This window comes from Giraffa tippelskirchi, chromosome 10 (genome assembly GCF_054371585.1).
Source record: "Giraffa tippelskirchi isolate mGirTip1 chromosome 10, T2T-mGirTip1v1.2.pri, whole genome shotgun sequence".
NCBI classification, from domain to species: domain Eukaryota; kingdom Metazoa; phylum Chordata; class Mammalia; order Artiodactyla; family Giraffidae; genus Giraffa; species Giraffa tippelskirchi.
The window spans coordinates 22662780-22683461 of NC_137284.1; the positions used below are offsets into that span (position 1 = coordinate 22662780).

The window sequence follows — 20682 nt, forward strand, 5'->3', positions numbered from 1 at the left end:
TGACCATGAGATCAGAAACTAAGTCTTATTTTCACTTTCCTAGCATTAGGGAGAACGCTGGCACAGTGGAAGTTTAATAAATGTTTGTGAATGAATGAAGCAGTGGGTGAGTGCTTGCCCTGTGTGTCTGGGTGAATGGCTCTGCAGCTTATTTTCTTAGTAGTCATAGCCAAATCTGAATGTCATCTATCACATGGATGCTGACTGCAAACACTAGAAAAGCATAGTATGACGAGTGTCACTTGCTCAAACGCCATTACAAAAGGCTAGGAAACCCCAAATGTAACAGATCCTAAACCCAAACCAGGGCAGACAGTCCTCTGGCTTGGAAGCTTAACTTAACACATATATCTGCCACCTATTGAAATTTGATTTAAAGTTGTCTCTGTGCTCCCTGCTGGGAAAGATTGAGGGCAGGAGGAGAAGAGGGGATAGTGGATGAGATGGTTGGATGGCATCATGAATTCAATGGACATGAGTCTGAGCAAACTCTGGGAGATAGTGAAGGACAGGGAAGCCTGGAGTGCTGCAGTCCATGGGGTTGGCGCAAAGAGTCAGACACGACTGAGCAACTGAACGACAACTGTGCCCCCACCTTCCCTGACAAGTCAAATTTCACTTGATAAAATCACAGGAAGTTATAATGGGACTCAAACCTCTCTTTCATTCCAGAACAAAATAAGGCATTTTAAAGTATGTTCAATTCTGCTCATGTCAAGAATTCATGTCACTGCCTGCCCTCCTGAGAAGTCTGGTTATCTTATAGGTCAAATGATGTCCCTTTTGACAAATTATTACAGACACTGAGGTGGGCAGGACCATGTCTTCACTTTCGCGGTATCCTTGCCGTGATACCAGGTGTCATCAGGTGATGGTGGTTAACATCTTGTCATCTCAGACTCCCACTTCCACAGGAAGCTTCGTTGTTTCTGGGGCACATTCACAGCTGCCATCTCATTTGGCCCCAACAACAGCCCTTTGTGCTGCGCAAGCCCAGGATATGATCCTCGCTTCTAAGATGAAGAAACAGAGGCCAAAAGAGAATAAACGACTCTGCCCAAGGTCACACACTCACTTGTCCGAGGGGTTAAAGACAGGGTTCAAACTGTATTTGGGAGTCTCACCTCTGTGATTCAGCCACATGCTGTGATCGAGGATCAAAGGGGCACCACAAGCTGCCAGCTTCCTGCTCACTGGCATTTGCAGAATTTGGTTCCCCAAGCAATTACATCATCTCTGCATGAATTTGTACTCCAAGAAAACTGTTCAATAGGGGATGATTTCATGCCATGCCATCCATTCCCCACCTGTCTTGCCTTCCATTGTCAATACAAGACAATCCTTGGTTTTATAATGAAGGGCCTGGTGCAAGACAGGGGGATGTGTGGTGGGGAAACACCTGGTCTGCAATGTGATGCAGCTGCAGAGGTGTGGTTTACGCCCATTAGCCTAAAAACTCCTCTGGCAGGGTAGCAATGCCAGCACCCACTCTCGCCTACCCCAGCACCTGCATTTGGGGCTGGCGTTCCCTGAAGGGCCCCTGTGGACCAGGGACAACTGCAAGTTGTCCATTACTCTGGCAGGAGGTTGGGCACATCTCCAGTGATTTGTCTTTTGAGAAAGCAGAGTGCAAAAGGAGCCGAGGGCTGGGGCATCACCAAACCCTGAGTGGGAGCTTCACCCACGGAGGGAGGAGGCAGGTGAGTCATCAAAGCTCCGAATTCCCTGGAAGTCCTCAGAGTGTGTGCAACTGAGTGGAATCCAGTAGGTGGGAGAGGAGGGCTGGAGAGGAAAGGCTGCCTCCAAGGCCTCCTCCTGGGAAAGCATGCAGTGCCTGGAAGTGACAGAGATCCCAGTGTAATGGGGCTGGAAAGGCCATTAGCACGTCCCCTCCTAGGTGTGTCTGAGTGTCCCCTGGTGGTGTGAGAGATGATCTTAGGAGTCACATGGAGAAATACTGAGTTTTTAAAAATTGAAGTATCATTAATTTACAATGTTGTGTAAGTTTCTGGTGTACAGCAAAGTGATTCAATTATGCATTTATATACGTGTGTATGTGTGCGTGCATGCTCAGTCACTTCAGTCATATCTGACTCTTTGTGACGCTATGGACTGTAGCCCGCATGGCTCCTCTGTCCATGGGACCCTCCAGGCAAGAAGACTGGAGTGGGTTGCCATGCTCTCCTCCAGGCGATCTTCCTGACCCAGGGATCAAACCCACGTCTCCTGTGGCTCCTACATTGCAGGCAGATTCTTTACTTCTGAGCCACTGGGAAACCCTTATGTTTGTATATATGTATATACATTTGTTTTCATATTCTTTGCCACTAAAGTTTATTACAACATACTGAATCTAGTTCCCTGTGCTATACAATAGGTCCTTGTTTTTTTTAATAGGTTTACATCTTACATATTACAGTAGCTTGCATCTGCCGATCCCTAACACCTCCCTCACCGTTCCCTCCCTCACCTCCATTTTCCCTTTGATAACCATAAGTTTGTTTTCTGTGTCTGTGAGTCTGTTTCTGTTTTTTAAGTAAGTTCATTTGTATTGTATATAGATACCATATGCTGTATAAGTGATATCATATGGTATTTGTCTTTCTCTGTTTGACTTATTTCACTTCGTATGATAATTTCTAGATTCATCCATGTTGCTACAAGTGGCATTATTTCATTCTTTCCTGTGGTTGAGTAATATTCCATTGTACATATATATATATGTATGTATATAATATATACACCATATTCTTTATCCATTCATCTGTTGATGGTCGTTTGGGTTGCTTCCATATCTTGACTGTTGTAAATAATGCTGCAATGAACATTGGGGCGCATGTGTCTTTTTGAGTTAGAGGTTTTTCTGGATATATGCCCAGGAATGGGATTTCTGAATCATGTGGCACCTTTTAGTTTCTTAAGGAATCTACATACTGTTCTCCATAGAGGCTGCACCACTTCCCATTCATACCAACAGTGCAGGAGGAGTCCCTTTTCTCCACACCCTCTCCAGCATTTATTATTTGTAGCCTTTACTTTTGGCTGCACGGCACAGCATGTGACAGTTAGTCCTGGTTAGTTCCCCAACCAGGGATTGAACCCGCATCCCCTGAAGTGGGAACCTTAACCACTGCACTACCAGGGAAGTCCATTTGTAGACTTTTTAATGATGGCCATTCTGACTGCTGTGAGGTGATACCTCGTTGTAGGAAATATTGCATTTTAAGTGTAATAATCATGCATTTTTATCTCTTCCACTTATGGCAAGTCATATAGCTTTTCAATTGAGAGCCATGACACCAAGTTTTTAAAAAAGAAGTTGACATAAAAGTGAATTGGTTTAAAAAAAATATTCAGAGAAGCAGCAAACCCTAGTAGTTAAGAGAGTGAACTCCGAAGCCAGATTTCTTGGATGGGATTCCTAGATCCACCCTTATTGTCTGAGGAGCGATGGGTGGAGATCTTCACTGTGGAGCAGCTTCCTTATCTGCAAAATAGGAGCCGTTTCATAAGGGTGTTCAGATGGTTATATGAGTGAATACTTATAAAGCATTTAGAACATTTTTCCAGCTCATACTAAGTACTGTATATGTAACTGTCAGATAAAATTAAGGGAGTTGAAGGTGGAAGGGGTGTATGGGCACAAGTCATGAGGATGGTTCAAGGAGAGCTGAAGCTTTAGGAAAGCTTGGCTTCTGCTGCCCTTCCTGTGACAGACCGGGGGCCTGAGACCCAGAGGGTGGAAGGCATGTGTCCAGGGTCACGAACCAACCTGGCATGGCACAGCCAGGACGGAATCCCTGGCCGCCTGGCTTGCTGTCTGCTGCCGGGCGGCAGGGGTGGGCACTTCTATGGAGAAAGGCAATTTGTCCCATGGTCCACTCCACAGAACAGCAAACGTGATCTTCAAGAGAGGGGAAGCAGACATTTCCTCAGAGGAGCGCTAGCCAACCCTGACCCCTTGGATGGAAACAGTTGAGATTTCTGGGTGCTGATAAGCTGACCACAGCTGTAAGGCCAATACATTTGAGTAAGTGCCCCATAGGCCAGGGCCAGGCCTGCATGCTTCACTGACGGAGCCTCGGGGCCTAGCATGGAACCTGGCTGAGCTCAGAGAAGTCTCTAAGCAAATGTTTGATGACAGACTGACTGAATGAGAAAAGGAAATGATTCTCCATCATCCCCACTGCATGGATCAGCTAAGCAGAGGATAGGGGTGTGATTAAGGGCTTTCTTGACTTGTACATGTGTGTGGGGTGTGGGGGCTGTGTGGGTGAGGCTGTGGATGAGTTTGTTGAGGTGAGTATCTGGAGGAGGTCCTAGCATACCACTGGATGTGTGAGACACTCAGCAATGCCCTAACATGTCATAGATGTCCCCTGTGACCTTTGAGGTCACAAAGGTCACTATTTCCTAGATGTTTGGAGGAGTTTGGAGGAGAAAATGGAGGTGAGACAGTCCTGGGGCCCAGGACCCAGGGAAGTCAGGAAGGATGGTGTGTATGAAGGCACTTAGCTGCCAGGGCGAGATCCTATAGGCCGGCTCAGGGTTGAATGATCATAATGAGGAGCTGACATATATACATTACTCTATAGTTTACCTGACGTACTGTCACATGGGATCCTCACCCCACATCAGATGAGCAGAGCAGTGGTTACAGTTGCCATTTAAAGACAAAGACCCACAGGGAACTCCATTCAATACTCTGTAGTGACCTATATAGGAAGAGAATCTAAAAAAGAGCATCTATATGTATAACCGATTCACTTTGCTATACAGCAGAAATGAGCACAACATTGTAAATCAACTATACTCCATTAAAAATTAATTTTAAAAAAGATAAAGACAGCCCAGAGAGATTAAGTAACCTGTGCAAGGTCACACAGCTATTAAATGGCAAAGCTGAACTAGAACCAGCTCCTGTGATCCTGTGTCTGGTACTGTCTCTACCAAACCAGGCTTTCTTTTGATTATGTTTATCTGAGCACCCAACCTCAGATATGGCTTGGTGCTTGGCAGGTGATCTCCATTGCCTACTTCCAGCATGGTTTGCTAATGAGTCAGTGACCACGTGAGTAATGGGAATGGGAGGCCACAAGAGACCTTACAAGGGTGGGTGAGAAGGATGTCAGGTGGGGCTGGAGGATACAGGAAAAAGAAAAGCCTGGAAGGAATTCTCTGAAGACAGGCTGCCTCTTTTATTACTTTGTGGTTGGTTGGTCAGGCCCGGCTTCAGATCCTGCCTTCCCTTGCTTTTCATTTATCAGAAATTTTCCTATTGATTCCCTAAATACTCAGAATAAATCCACAGCCCTCACAATTGTCCACCAGGGCCACATGAACTGGTGGCCCATTTTCCTTGCTCTTGCCAATCTACAGTCATCCAGGTCTCACTACTGTCATTTCTAAAACATTCCAGTGTGCTTGGGCCTCAGGGCCTTTGCACGTGCTCTTCTCGCTGCCTGGAATGCCTTTCTGCCTCAAATGTTACCTCCCCAGAGAGGCGCTCTCTGCCACCTTACTCCCTGTTCTGCTTTGTCTTCATAACACTTCTCACTCCCTAGCAGTATATCATTTACGTGTTTGTATCTGTCTATCAGAAATCGAGGATCATGGGGGTAGGTATTTTGCTTCTTTGTTCATTGCCATATGCCCAGTGCCTCACACCAAGACTGGTGTGTATCAGGAGCAAATTAAATTTATTTGCTGAGTGAAAGAATGCATCTGGAAGCTTTTACTCCTCTGCAAGCTTTTACTCCTCTGCAGCTTCTAGGTAGGTAACTTTAGGCTTCTAAGAGCAACAGTGGTCCCTGGCCTAGCTCTCTGGTGCCTGACAGGCCTCAGGACTTGTGCTTCGCTGGGTTCCTGGGAGCTAGGAGGCATGCATAGCAAGAGGCAGCCCCAACCCCCACATCCTTTGCCCAAACCAATGTGTTCTGTTCCCGGAAGAAGATTCCAGTGGGTGGGGACAGTGGAGGAAGAACCCTGAGCTTGGATAGTGGACCCAGAGGCCAGAGCAGGTGAGGGCGGGCAGGGCTGAGAAAGGTCAGGAGTGAGAGGGCTGGGGTCAGGGAGCAGGGGTTTGGGGGCTGCAGCCACGGGAAGCCAGGGTGGCCCTGATGGCCTGCATGTCTAGAGTGATAGTGGGGTGTCAGTTCACGTGGCTCCCTGTAGGCACTATAGGGCTTCCTATCTGGCCCTGGTGGGGCCAAAATTTCCATTTCCTGGTGGAAATCAATGACAACAACAATATTGAAATATATCAGTGGCCTTTATTACCTCAAAACCATTCCTTCATTCAGTCAACAAACACTTCATTGAACCAGGCACTGTAGCCATTGCCTTAGTCACGTACAACAAACCTCCATATTTATAGGGTTAACACTCTTTCAACTAAATTGATTAATTATTTATTAAAACACACCATCTCCTTTATCATCAGTGCTAAGAATAGCACAGAGCAGTGCTCAAGTGCTATTTTTGAATTGCTGGATTAATATATAGGTTAATCAGTTTTATTACTTAATAAACAAGGAAATAGCCCAGAAAAATCAGATTTGGAAGTCTCTAGGCTGAAGGGCTCTGATTTAAAGCAGAGGTTCTAGGACTTTGGGGTTTCACAGACTGGTCAATTTCTAAACGAAAAGTGCCCCAAAATGTTAGAGTTGGCCAGTTGTTCGTTTTCTAGGTACAGAGAGGGAGAACAATATGACCAATGCTCATTATTTCACAAAAGGATGTTTTGAGCACTCCAATTGTGTGAAAGATCTTAAAATTTTTAAAAATTGGGGTGTGTTTTGGCTTGCAGGAAAGTTACTGCATAGTTTTGATAGATCTCATTTTGCTGAGGATTGGTGAAAACTTCACTGGTCGATATGAAAGAGACAGGCTGGGATTCAGATGGGGCCTCTGGCCTGGAAGAACCCATCCTTCAAATTCTTGCCCCCATCTTTTTCTGTCTCTCCAATTCCTCTCAAGTTCTCCCTTTCTCTCCTTTTACCTACCTACCTACACACACACACACACACACACACACACAGGCGTGCGTGCACATGCATGCATACACACACACACACACACACAGGCGTGCGTGCACATGCATGCATACACACACACACACACAGGCGTGCGTGCACATGCATGCATACACACACACACACACACACAGGCGTGCGTGCACATGCATGCATACACACACACACACACACACGTTTCAAAGCTCCAGAGAGAGCTGTGCTATGTATCAGAATCGGGTCTTGGGCAGAAAAGAAAGGCAGTCTCTCCTATTCCAAGTCTGGAGTTCCTAACTCTGAAAGGAGAAGGAGAGAGGGGATGGATTATGGGAGAATCTTTCCTGCCTCCCCAACTGACCCTCTTTATTATATTCTCAGTATTTGTTTATGATTCCTATTAATCACATGGAATAACCCTCCCAATTATCCAATGATAGAGACATGCATTCCTTCAAACAGAATAATTATTTACTAAAATGAATTAACATGTAGAAAAGCCTTAGTTCTGTGGAGGCTGGAACTTAGCATAATGAGTTTATCAGGCTTAAAAAGAAGCCCAGACAGGCATTTTTTGGGCAAAATAAATACACTGATTACAGTGAGATTCATACGTTCTGGCATCATGCCATTGGTTATTTCTTTAGTAAGCACAGCTCGAGTTGATCATCTGTTTTCAATATAATTTATTGAGGCTACCCTTCATAATTAACAGCTGTGGTGGGGGTGGGGGCGGGGAGAACATGTTCTCACCAGCCTCCTCCTGCAGGTCCCCAAAGTTGCTCATTTGGGGCGTTCTTTGTGATTCAGTAGGCCTGCCAATCAGTGGGCCTGGTGGATGGATCTGATCTTGTTCACAATATACTTGTCACTCGGAAAAGCGTCTCCAGGAGATCAGCCCTAGCTGTGAGGGGAGTTCAGTGAAGAGGAAATAATTATGCAAATTTAAACTCTCCCGAGCCCCTCCCCTGAACTGGCAAGAGGATCAAGGTCAGCCTTCTGTCCCTTTCTCTACCAGCAATAGACCCTCTTGCCACGTATCTTCCAGAGAGATCCCTAGGTAATTTAAGCATCTTCAAGATGGCCTCATGGACACATGGTTGGGAAACAGGATTTATGGGTGACTAGGACTGAAAAATGTTAATTGTTCATGGTACCCTCTAAGCCACTCAGTCTATTAAATTTATTTTTATTTTTATTTTTTTTATTTTTTTATTTTTTTTTAAATATGGAACGCTTCACGAATTTGCGTGTCATCCTTGCGCAGGGGCCATGCTAATCTTCTCTGTATCGTTCCAATTTTAGTATATGTGCTGCCGAAGCGAGCACTAAATTTATTTTTAATAGTGATAGTGTTGAGTGTTCACCAAGGGACATTCAGATCATTCATTCATCCATTCATGCAACGAGCATGCATTCTTCAGTGCAGTGCTGGGAGTACACAGGGCTTGGAGTATACCTTGTTCATTCATTCAAATATATATGCTGAGTATCTACTATGCGTCAGTCCCTAGGGTAGGGAGGGGAATAGAGCAGATGAAATACTTGCTGTCACGGACCTTAGCTCTGGGATGGCAGCTGTGGCTCCTGCTGGTCCCAGCCCTGTGTGATTCCCATCTCTTCTTCAGTGTGGCTGGCCTAGCAACTCACTTCGAAGAAACAGAACAGAGCCAAAGTGGTGGGATGTCACTTCTGATTAGGTCACAAAAGACTAACTTCCAAAGAGTTAGCGTTCTCTCTCTCTGTCTCAGTCACTCTCTCTCTTGCTCACTCCAGTGAAGGGAGCCATCAGCGCCATGAGATGCTCTATGGAGAGACCTCCACTGCAGGAAATGAGGGTGAACTCCAGCTAGCAGCTTCTGAGAAGCTGAGACCTCAGTCTCTCACTGTGAGGAACAGAGTCCTGCCAGCAACTGCATGCTGGAGCCAGAAAGTGGACCCACCCTTTTGAGCCTTGAGGGCTCTGCAGCCCCAGCCAATACCTTGATTGCAGCCAGTGAAGCTCAGAGCCAGAGGACCCCACTGCCTCTGGATTCTTGAGCCACAGAAACTGAGATAGTAAACACTGTTCTTAAGCCGCTGAGTTTGGGGACAGTTTGTTATGCAGTAAATGAAGAAAATATGGGGGAAGAACTTATAAACTAGTAAATGAAGACGAAAATCTCAGCTAGTGCTAAGGCAATGCTGAATATTAGTGAAGGGTGACAGGCTGAAGAGGGGTTTCTCTGGTGGCTCAGATAGTAAAGAATCCACCTGCAATGTAGGAGACCTTAATTTGATCCCTGGGTTGGGAAGATCCCCTGGAGAAGGAAGAGGCTACCCGCTCCAGTATTCTGGCCTGGAGAATTCCATGGATTTCCATGGAGAAGGGAAATGCTACTCCAGTATTCTTGCCTGGAGAATTCCAATGACAGAGGAGCCTGGCGGGCTACAGTCCATGGGGTCGCAAAGGGTGGTTGGTGAGAATTGATGTCTCAGGGTGGAATGGACCCTAAAGGTCCTTTGGTCCAGTGCGCCAGGTGAAGCTTCTGTGTGCTCTCCATGTCCCTTCTAGAAGGTATCCAGCCTGGGGTCAAATAAGCCCCAGTGATGGGAAATATATACCTTTCCAGTTACTCTGTCACATCTTTGGATATGAAAAAATATTTGCTGCTGCACCAAAATCTTCATCCCCCCACTCTGGTTTATTTCCCTCGTCCTGGCTCTTCCTGTGGAACCCACATGCCTGTTCTTATGTTGTGAGCCCTCCTCTCTCTTGGATGATCGGCCAACCCTTCCCTGCTGTCCTCTCATTCCCTGAGCTGGCTCTCTCGCCTTCCCTTCCCAGACTCCTGGTTTCGTCTGTTTTCATCCGGATTTTGGCTTTTATGATTTGACTAGCTTTCTAGCTCCCCTCCCTCTACGCCCTGATCTCACTCTTGTGATCTTGGTGTCCCTGTAACTTTAGTAGGAAACCCTACACCCCTGGGGTGGGTTGACTGCCCTCAAATGCATCATGCCAGACCAGGCACTCACAGGGGAGGTCCTTCCCTTAGCTGAATGTGGTGCTCTCCTGGCCAGGAAGCTTGCTCCTTGGTGTTCCACCTCCTCCCGGGTGACTTCCTCCCCGCCTCTTGCCTCCCCCAGCCTCAACGATCACTTCTGCAGATGACTCACTGAAAGATGGCTTCTGTCTCGCCAGCTACCTGCTGGACAATTTCCTGTGGCCATCCTTCTGGTCTCTCAGGCTCAGCACGCCTTCCCTGCCTCCCTACAGCAACCACGTGCTGAGCTCTCACGCTGGGTTCCTCCAGTCAGCATCTCCCGTCCTCTGCTACCTGATGGGCCAGAGCCTCCTGCACCTTCTGGTGTCCCAGGCTCTGAACTCAGGAACAGCCTGGCCTCTTTCTCCTCCCTCCACCTTCCATACCAAATCTGTCATCTGGTCCATCCATTTTTTTCCTTCTTGGGTCTTTTTCATCTGCCCCTTCCTTCTGCCACCCCTGAGACCTAGGTGCTCACTCCTGGATTATAATAATCCCTATCCTCCAACTGTGAGTACAGTGGTGGGCAAAGCGGACTTGGAGTCCGTCCTCATGAAGCTTACAGTTTAGTGTGTTCATCCATGCATCCGATCAAATAATTTCTGAGCACCTACCGTGTTGACTGTGTTGACCCAAACTGTTGATGGTTGGAGGTAATTTCCTTTCAGCTTAGTTGGATGAGGGGGACAGTTTCCAATAAACAGCTTGACACCTACTTGGGTGGTTGGTGGCAGTAAATGAGAAGGACTCTCTGGAGAGATAGGCAGACTGTCATTCTCCACCCCAGGAAACGTGGTTCTGAGAGTTTCTTGACTGGAGCCTCACCCGTGGGTTGGCCTGACGATGGGAGCCCCATAGTGACTTCCCAGGGAAGGCCAGGGCCGGGAAAGCACCCTCAGAGAAACTGCATCTACATCCTCTGTTCCCTTATCCCAACCCATCTTCTTCCCATCACCTTTAGTTGATCCACTTCCAGGACCTGCCTCATCCCAGGTAGCCTGGCCATTGGGGAGAGGGGTGTCCTGCCTGCTGGGTGGGGACCAGGCAGCAGTGGAGAGATCTGTGTCCAGACAGCTGCCTGTGGAATCTCAGATAAGGACTCCAGGCTAGAAGGAAGAGGGAGGCAGTGGGGAATGACCTGATGCAACTGCAGGCTGTCGGGTGGGTGTGTGCATGCCCCAAAGGCCAAGAATGGTGTCAAGGTGAAGAATATGCAGACCTTAGGGGTCCCAGAGCCTTGACCACTAGTTTGTTGGTAAGGTGGGCTTGTGCTCTTGGACTAGTGATATGATTTCTCCAAGTGGCATGTATTTCATCTTAAATGGGACCAATGGTACCAACCTCGGATGATTATTGGAGGTTTCCATGGGATAATGTGAGGAAGAGCCTGGTATGGAAGGTCCATCAATGGTAGCTACTCTTTATTAGTATGGTTAGGCATGTGTTGAGGGGGGTGTTGAGCAGAAAGAACCACAAAATGGGAAGGAACCAGAGTCCTCAGCGTTTAAGTTCAAGCTGGGGAAACCGAGATCATTCTACAAATGTAAAGAGCAGGTACCAAAATAAAAGTGGGACAAAACTCAGGGCAGGAGCAAGCGGGAGGGCAGGGATGTGGGGAAGCTCTAAGGCAGTTGCCAGGAATTTTTCAGGATTCTCAGCATCTGCCTTTATTAGCTGTCTACTGAGGAGGCCGGACAGAGTAGGCAGCAAGGGGGGCATCTAATTCCTCTTCCTCTGGCTTAGGCCAGAATTGTTTCCAGAGTGAAGCCGAAGCTCTGGATGACTGTCAGGTAGCCACTGGGTTGGAGCTGCAGTGATGTGGGGGCAGGCACCCAGGCAGGCCCATCCAGGCTCACAGCGGGGGCACTGCAGAGAGGTCACTTTCTGGGTCCACATGGAAGCCTTGCATTTTCTCTCCTATGGTCCCAACTGCTCAGGGCCATGCACATCTCATCTCTTTCGAGAATGCTCTTCAAACATTTTTAGCTCCCATATTGCTGCTGCTGCTGAGTCACTCAGTTGTGTCTGACTCTGTGCGACTCTCTGTGCTCCTCTGTCCTTGGGATTCTCCAGGTGAGAATACTGGAGTGGGTAGCCATTTCCTCCTCCGTCGAGCCCCCATAGTGACCCCTATGCCCAGTCTGCTCACAGCAATTTCCCTTTTTCCCATGGTATGTAATAGTTGCTTTATATACACATGGTGGCATTTATGCCTCATAGCATCCACGTGAGGTAGATGTTATTCCCATTCTACAGAGAGGAAAAGTGAGGCTCAGACTGATTAAGTAACTGACAGCTTCCCACAACTGGGAAAGGGCAGGGTGGGGATTTAAAAACAGGTCTACCTGGCTCTAAAAACCCAAATTCTGCTCAGGAGACTAAGATATTCCAGTTATTATGACTGTGTAACAGATTTCTCCAAAACATAGTGGCATAATCAGTTCAGTTCAGTCGCTCAATCATGTCTGACTCTTTGTGACCCATGGACTGCAGAATGTCAGGCTTCCCTGTCTATCACCAACTCCTGGAGTTTGCTCAAACTCAATGTCCATAGAGTCAGTGATGCCATCCAACAATCTCATTCTCTGTCATCCCTTTCTCCTCCTGCCTTCAATCTTTCCCAGCATCAAGGTCTTTTCCAATAAGTCAGTTCTTTGCAGCAGGTAGCCAAAGTATTAGAGCTTCAATTTCAGCATCAGTCCTTCTAATAAATATTCAGGGTTGATTTCCTTTAGGATTGATTGGTTTGATCTCTTTGCAGTCCAAGGGACTCTTGAGAGTCTTCTCTAACACTACAGTTCAAAACATCAATTCTTCAGTGGTCAGCTTTCCCCCAACTCTCACATCCATACATGACTACTGGAAAAATGATAGCTTTGACCAGACAGACCTTTGTCGGCAAAGTAGCATCTCTGCTTTTTAATATGCTGTCTAGGTTTGTCATAGTGGCATAATACAACTATTTATTGGACTCATGTATAAATTCAAAGAGGACACCTCAGGGATGGCTTATTTCTGCTCCATGGTGACCAGAACCAAGGCTGGAAGACTTGCAGGCTGGGGTTGTGCTCATTGGAAGGCTTGTTCATTCCCACATCTGCCAACTGAGGCTGGCTTGAGGCTGGGGGCCTCAGTTCTCCTCCACGTGGGCCTCTCCATGACCTCTGTCTCCATGGACTAGTTTGGATTTCATCACAACATGGTGGCATTGCCTCCCCCAACCCATAAGTGAGGGTCCAAAAAAGAGATGGAGAACCAGGATGAAGTCACAGCAGTTTTTATGACCTTCCCCCAGGAATGGGCGGTATCAGTTCTGCAGTATTCTACCTGTCAAGGCTGTCACAAAGGCCCGTCTGGACCCAAAGGAGGAAGAAATAGACTCCACGTTTTGATGGAAGACTGGCAAGGTTTGGAAAGGAAATGTTAAAAAATATAATTAGCCTGAAGGAACACATCCTTGAGATGGTGACCTCACCAGGGCTGACCTTGTCTTCATCTCTGTAACCCTCATAGATGAAGCCCATGTAGATACACAGGATATGTGTTTATTGAGTTAAATGAGTAAATCCAGAATATACAAGTCAAGCTGTTTTGAGGGGTTTTGTTATTACTCTTCTCATTTCCTGTTTACTGCTTTCTCTTTTACCTCTGCAGCTGAAATGTTCCATTTCATAGTTGTTTTGCTTCAGGGTTTGTTTCTTCAACCAGAGGTTCTCCAGGATGCCATTTCATTATGGGCACCTGCTCATGCTGTGTAGAAGCCTCTGGAAGAAAGCTCAAAACACAAACTTCCATCAGAACCTTTGACTCTTAGGAGAGTATCACCCTTCTGCTTTGCCTGGCTAGGCTCAAAGACTGTTTGTTTTTCCCCCGTTGAACTTTCCGTGGACTGTGCATGGAACCCTGAAACCATGGTCTTGAGGTTTGTCATGGGACTAGTTTAGGCTTGAGTGGATATAGTGTGGGTAAGACTTGAGTATGATCTTTTGCCCATGTGTGCTTTTTCTTGCTTGTCTGTCTTTCTTCCTTTGCTTCCTCCCTCTCTCCTCCCATGCCCCTCCTTTCTTCCTATCTTGACCACAATGCAAGTCTGGTTTTGTTTGTAGCTCAGTACTCCCCAGATGGATCCTAAATTCTGTGAAAAATCACACCTCTGTTTTTGTCTTGTGGTACAGTGTGCTGCCAGTGAGAGTTGCTGCGGAGGGAACTTTGGCCTGTTGGCCTACCTCAATAGGAAGGGCGTGGCATTAAGTATCAAGAGACCTGGGTTAAGATCTTCACCTCTCAGCCTCATCTCACTTTCTTCATCTGTAAGATGGGGAAACAGCATGACCTTTCTCCCCACCAAGGGCTCTTGTGAAGATTGAGGAGAGCCTAGATAGAAGAGAGTTTTGCAAACTGGGGCTTCCCTGGTGGCCCAGATGGTAAAGAATCTGCCTCCAATGCAGATTGGGAGACCTGGGTTCCATCCTTGAGTTGGGAAGATCTCCTGGAGAAGGGAATGGCTACCCACTCCAGTATTCTGGCCTGGAAAATTCCATGTATCCATGGGGTTGCAAAAAGTCGGACACAACTGAATGACTTTCACTTTCTTTTGCAAATTACACAGAGCTGTATAAAATTCTGTGGTTACTCTTTTGAGTCAGAGCTTCTAACTTCCCACTGAGGTGAAGGATGAAGAAAATTCTTGGCCCAAACCTTAACTTTGCAGCAGTTGACTGATCACTGGGCCTTTCAGAACTAGGATAATTAAGTGGGTGGATGTCGGCGAGAGAGGAAATTCCCTCAATCCGTGAGGCAGCACTCTTTGCCAATGCAGACACTAGCATCAGGACTGGAGTCCAACACAAGTGGAGAAGGCAGCTGCTAATGGAATATTTGGGGGTTCTCCAGGCTCCCTTCTGACCGAGTCTTCTTTGCTGGCTTGTAGCATTCTGAAGGTAGAGGTTGAAAACTCAAATAATTCAGCGGCCAGATACCATCCATGGGTGAAGCAGGCTTGGTAGGGATTGGAGAACTCAGGTGCCTGCCCCTTTCCAAAGTGTGCAGGCCCCCTCTCAGCCACAGCCAGGTGCTGTCACACAGAAAAACAAGCAGCTGGGGTTTTCCCCAGAGAAGCCAGATTTCACCTTTTAATTTTTATTTATTTATTTTTGGTTGCACTGGGTCTTCGCTGCTGTATGTGGGCTTTCTCTAGTTGCAGTGAGTGGGGACGACTCCTCACCGTAGAGCATGGGCTTCTCATCGCGGTGGCTTCTCTTGCTGTGGAGCCCGGGCTCTAGGGCGCTCGGGTTTCAGGAGTTGCAGTCCTCAGGCTCAGTGGCTACTGCGTGCGGACCCTAGAGCTCGGGCTCAGTAGTTGTGGCGCACAGGTTTAGCTGCTCGATGGCCTGTGGAATCTCCCTGACGAGGGATCGAACCCATGTCCCCCGCACTGGCAGGCAGATTCTTATCCACTGCACCACCAGGGAAGTCCTCACCTTTTAAGGTGAAAATTTGAAATACAGAGAGTCAAAAGGAGAAAATAAATGCTCAAAAAATTTCTGATCATAATTCCAGAAATATTTATATATGTGTGCATATATATATATATTTTATACACACACACACACACACACACACACAAAGGTAGAAAGTATTTTAAACAAAATAGATAGAGCTTATATTTTATAAACTGGTAACTGACTTCCTACACCTTGCCACCCCCATCCCCATGTTTTCATCAATAAACATTTTCCTTTGACATCCACTTGGAAGAGTGATTAGTCATTTATTGGTGTACCATAATTTATTTTACCAATTTGTAAAATAAGTTTAGGAATTTATACAGGTTCCTTTTTTTCTGTTAGAGCTAATAGCATGGTGAACATTCTAACACACAACTGTTTTCCATACAGCTCTTATTCTTTAGTATGTATTTCTGAAAATGGAACACACTTAGTTGACACTATTTAAAAACGGCTTTTGAAAAACCTGAAAAAACTGTTTTCTGAAAAATTATAACTCATAGGGGAGTGCTTGGTGCTAATAAACCATCATCCACACTTGGTATTTTCCATATGACAAACACTGTAAAGGTTTTACAGACATCATGTCAATCAACCACTCACTGACCTTATGAGATTATTATCATCCTCATTTTACAGATGGGAAAATTGAGGTCCAAAGGGACAAAGTACCTTGCTTAAGGTTATGCAGTGGGAAATAGAGCTGGGATTTGAGCACAGCTCAGACTACCCCAGAGCTCCTGCTCATATTCTTATGCTACCCCTCCAGCCACTGGCACATTCACAAAAATTGATGTCTTAAGAAGTACCTGATTGTTTTGACTACCAAGCTTAGTGTTCCTGTCTCTTTTGGCTGCTATTTCCATAGGCTGCAGAGGCTCTGAATGACTAGAAACAGGTTTTGATTAATTAGATTTTTGTTGCCAAGGAATTAATTTGGTCCCCCCCCGCCCCGCCACTTCTTGCTCAAAAAGCACACAAGAAAATGATTTTAGCAGCAGGGATACTTGAACGGAATGCAAATATTTTAGGTTTTTCATTGTTCTCCAAGAATGGAAAGAAAAGAGTGAAACAGGCCTCAGCAGACATTAGAAGCGAGCAGACTCCAAGCTGGGAAGCTCATTCGCTTTCTGTGGATGTCCTCTGACAATCTCAAAGGGAAGCCAGGATTATAGTGGGAGGGCTGGGGCCCACGGGAACCCCTAGGTGGACTCACGCAGATAGGAGAGGCCCAGCAAAGACATGGGAGAAGCCAAGTCTTTCCTTTTTTGTGGCACTTTATTTGCCTGGTTGTGGTAGTTTTTCTGACGAGTGCACATACATGTCAGCCCTGAGCAGGGATACACCTGTGGGGTTAAACATGAGAGGCTGCAGGAGAAACCTGTTCAAAGACAGGGAGGAGTGTGTCACAAGGGGACCTCTCCCATCAGAGGTCCAGGTTGAAATGGACAGATGGGGACTCCATCGTTTCATTCCTCTTGATTGGACTTGTCTTAAACTTTTCTGATTTACTCGTTTCATTTTGCTTGAATATCTCTTAGTACTTCCTGGGGAAGGAGTTAGGAAGATAAGTTGTTTTCACTTTTGCAAATCTCAGTATTCCATCATTCTGCTCTCATCACGATTGATAGCTTGGGGCTCACTTCTGGGCTGACACCTCAAATCTTAAAATGCATTTCTTCTACTGCTTTGCTACTTAAAGTGGGGTCTGTGTACCAGTGTCATTCTGAAAATTATTTGTCATTCATCTGGGGTGAAATGAATGCAGAAATTGAAAGTAAGCAGTCCAAAACATTTATACTGACTTGACTGTATCTTTATATGTTTATTGAAGCTGATAATAAATGTTGGTGGATTTTAATTTGTGTGTCTTTTTTGAATTTCTTTTTCCTACTAGTTCTTTTCTACTCGATTTTATAAAAGTGGCAGTCAATGACAGATTGAAATAAAGTCCTTCACCCCATATTTTGAGAAGCACTGCTGTAGTATACTATATTCTTGGGAAGTCCTTTGTCAGTCCGCTGCTGGAATTTTCTAAGTAATCTCTTTTTCTCTCTGACACATTTTGGGTTTTCTCTTTATCCTTAGGGTTCAGAATTTCAGCCCATGAAGTCTTCGTGAGAACTTCTGTCACTCATTATGCTGGACGCACAATGGGTCCTTCAACCTGGAGACTCATTCATTCATTCATTCATATTTCTTCCCTCTCTTTTTCCTCTGTTCTCTTTTTCTGGATTCCTCAGCAGGTGAATATTGGGCCTCCTGCTTCATATGTTGGATCTTATATTCTCTCTCTACATTTTCAGTCCCTTTTCTTTTTTCTACCTCATATAAGATTCTTTAATTTTTCCTTCCAACTCTATCATTTATTTATGTAGACTATCACTTATTTATGTATACTATCATGTTTTTAATTTCAAAATCTTATGATTACCTCTTTTCTGTAATCTCTTATTTTTTTGTATGCAGTGTCAGTTTTTTTTTTTTTTCAGAGAACTGACTAGTTGTACTTTTATTTTTTTAACTGAGTTTTTACTTCCTGTGTTATATTGATGTTTTCTTTTTTCTATTGATTGAATTTGGCCTCTCTTCACGCTGATAATTCTCATCAGATCCTGGTAGGGTGGTCCATTCCTGTCTAATAATAGGATTAAAAAGCTGATGGGGGGCTCTGTGTATGAGTATGGATATAGGGGTTTGTAATTTGGCAGATTTCACTCCTGTGATGGGGTGGGAAGTGGCACTTGAGGAAAAGCCAAATATCAGGATGTGACATTCTTTTCTTTGGGACTGTTCAGATTATCTAGAGAAGAATCTCCTGATATCCTCCCCGGGGAAGGGTGGTGATGAGTGAGGGCTGTGTGCCTATCTAGTTGCTGGTGTTCTGCATGCTGCGTGCTTGCTAAGTCACTTCAGTCGTTGTCCCTAGGGACTGTAGCCTGCCAGGCCCCTCTGTCCATGGGATTTCCCAGGCAAGAATACTGGAGTGGATTGCCATATCCTTCTCCAGGGGATCTTCCTGACACAGGGATCGAACCTGCATCTCCTGTATCTCTTGCATTGGCTGGTGGGTTGTTTACCACTAGAGCCATCTGGTGTTCTGCATATCTGGTGGGAAAGATTAGGGATCCCAGTGTTCCGAAACAGATGGCCTGCAGCTCTGTACTGCTCCTGCCCTTCTCCTTGGCAGTTTGGGTCAAGTCTTGAGCATTTCCAAGGTTGGAAAATCTTGAAAAATTTCCAAACTGGAAATCTTTTTGCCTTCTCCTCCTCTGCAAACATTTTATTTCTTAAGGTTTTTTGTAAAGATTTTTTTGATGTGGACTATTTTAAAACGTTTTATTGAATTTGTTATAATATTGCTTCTGTTTTATGTTTTTGGCGTTTTGGCCACGAGGCATGTGGGATCTTAGTTTCCTGACCAAATATTGGACCCGTACCCCCTGCACTGGAAGGCGAAGTCTTAACCACTGGACCGCCGGGGAAGTCACTGCAAGCATTTTGATTTGTGCCTTTCTCTGCCCTGCCACAGCATTCATCACTCTTTCAAAAGTTTTTCTTCTTAAAATTTGTTGAAATCTCTCATTCACTGATGGCTCTGTTCCCCATTCTCTTTGCTTGAGAGAGAAAGGAGATGTGTCTGTGATCCACTGACAACTAGAAGTCTACAACCTGTGCTATTAGAGTTGTGCAATGTTAAACATTTATTCACATTCAGTTTCTTTTCATTATCTTCAGCCCATTTTAGACTTCATTGTGTGATGCATAGGTTTATAGCCATGCCTTTCATATCTTCATCCTACTTAGTAATGTTGAACAGAATAGGATCAAGGGGAGAGCCGGTGGCATATTCCTAAAGACCTCCACACAAGTACACATACACTGTGTCTGCCTTGTTTACTGCCATAGCCCTGGGATGAGAACTTAGTTGTTGTGTAGTAAATATTTGTTGAATGTAAGCATCCTATCAAAGAAAGAAATGAGGGTGGCCCTGTGAGATTTGTTCCTAGCAACCCATGCTGGTTGTCATGCTCACCGTTTCCCTCTTGCTTGTGAAATGTTGTTATTTGTTTATTCCTTATAGGATTTTTCTAGGGACTGGTATTCAGATCATGGGTTGTGGCTTTTGGAATATGCCTCTTTAGCTCTTCTGAGAAGAGCACCATTACCTTTTCTGGCTCCTCTCTTGGTCTCACAGATTCCAGTTGGTTATCACACTAGTCCCAGAGATGCCTCCCACCCTGGATTTATTGGTGTGGGCTTGGCTCATCCATCGAAAATAGTTTAAGACTGTCTTGCTAGTCCTCGTTGCCTTGTGTTTCAGTGTCTTTCTAAACATGTATTCTATGTTTTCTAGTTTGAAGATTATTGTCCTTGATAGACCTAAAGGAGTTAAGTAGTTCTTTTTTCTTTTGAACATAGCCCTGAAGTATCTAGCCAGTCACTTCTTATTCTTCTTGGTCTGAACACTCATTTTAAGAAAGAGGGATGCTAAGAAGACTGATCAGGTGCCTAAAATCTCGTAGTTGCCTGAGTTTAATCTGTCTTCTGTTGGTTCCAGTGAAAACAGTTTTTTTTTTTTTTCTTGAAAGGGGGACCTGTTTCATCTACCTTTAGAATACCTCCAGGACTAGCCATACCTGATGGAATCGGGGGAACTGAGGAAGGTCCAGAGCCTGGGAGTGCCCAGGTGAGGTTACAGTGAGAGTCAGGACAGCTGGATGGTGGCAGAAGGTGAGGTCAGGGTGAGGCCGTGTGGTTCAGAAGGCCCTGCCTGCCTCCACCCTGGACCACGTCTTTAGCCTCATCTCAGACCATACTCTCCCCTGTTCATTATGTTCTAGCTAGACAGGCCTTTCTGTCCCTCAAACCCACGAAGCCTGTTCCTGCCACTGGGCTCTTTGTGTTTGCCATGTCTCCACCTGCTAGCCTGCTTTTTGCCCAGGTCGATACATTTACAGCTGCTTCTCTTCATTCCAATGTGAGCTCAGAAGCACCTGCCTCCGGGGCCTTCCCTGACCTCCTCATCCCCTCTCCCACTGAGGAAAACATTACCTGTATTTGCCATCTTTATGTCACTCATTGTTACCAGGAAGTTTGTTTTCTGGTTACTGGCTTAGGATGTCCTCCTCTGTCAAATGA

The 20682-nt window shown here is 45.7% G+C and overlaps 1 long non-coding RNA gene and 1 other non-coding gene across 2 annotated transcripts; both read right to left on the reverse strand.

Annotated features, from left to right (window-relative positions):
• Positions 1-646: 646 nt before the first annotated feature.
• On the reverse strand, positions 647-8615 carry LOC145523434 (uncharacterized). Its single transcript, XR_014066552.1, has 4 exons — positions 8570-8615; positions 4601-4732; positions 3371-3487; positions 647-1013 (listed from the first exon to the last, which is right to left on the reverse strand). It is a non-coding gene; the product is annotated as an uncharacterized LOC145523434 (long non-coding RNA).
• Positions 8233-8339, reverse strand: LOC145524993 (U6 spliceosomal RNA). Its single transcript, XR_014068014.1, has one exon. It is a non-coding gene; the product is annotated as a U6 spliceosomal RNA (small nuclear RNA).
• Positions 8616-20682: the final 12067 nt, after the last annotated feature.